Source organism: Schistocerca americana, chromosome 2 (genome assembly GCF_021461395.2).
Source record: "Schistocerca americana isolate TAMUIC-IGC-003095 chromosome 2, iqSchAmer2.1, whole genome shotgun sequence".
Taxonomy (NCBI): Eukaryota; Metazoa; Arthropoda; class Insecta; order Orthoptera; family Acrididae; genus Schistocerca; species Schistocerca americana.
The window spans coordinates 420,698,057-420,698,718 of record NC_060120.1 but is presented as its reverse complement, the minus strand read 5'-3'; the positions used below and the strand labels follow the sequence as shown (position 1 = coordinate 420,698,718).

At 45.9% G+C, this 662-nt stretch overlaps 1 pseudogene; it reads right to left on the bottom strand.

Moving 5' to 3' along the window:
* Positions 1-288: 288 nt before the first annotated feature.
* Positions 289-409, bottom strand: LOC124597156 (annotated as a pseudogene).
* Between the last annotated feature and the right edge of the window lie 253 nt (positions 410-662).

Here is a 662-nt window from a genome sequence, read left to right as displayed (position 1 = left end):
GTAAAAGGAACGGTGCCATCCTCTTGTGTTCAGCGCTACTGACCTGTACAGTGCGTGAAATGTTTTCTAAAAAAAAAAAAAAAAAAAAAGAGCACTCCGTCTTCAGGCCACAAGTGGCCTACAGGGACCATCCGACCGCCGTGTCATCCTCGGTGGAGGATGCGGATAGGAGGGGCGTGGGGCCAGCACACCGCTCTCCCAGTCGTAAGATGGTATTTTTGATCGAAGCCGCTACTATTCGGTCGAGTAACTCCTCAATTGGAATCACGAGGCTGAGTGCACCCCGAAAAATCGCGACAGCGCATGGTGGCCTGAATGGTCACCCATCCAAGTACTGACCACGCCCGACAGCGCTTTACTTCGGTGATCTCACGGGAACCGGTGTATCCACTGCGGCAAGGCCGCTACCACGAAATGTTTCCTAGGAATTATGAAAACTAGTTTGGTGAGTAGGTTGCTCAGTCTAATCATCAAGTATTTTTTTTATAATGTTTAGAAAATGTGTTATCATTGCACACCTATAAGAGGGCAGAACTGCGAATTATATTTTACACATGATACTAGCTTTAATCACACGTTGTCGTGTCTAAGCACAGTATTAATTATAACAACTTGAAAAATCCTGCAGAAACGGTCATGTTACAGTAATCCTCTTGTGCTTA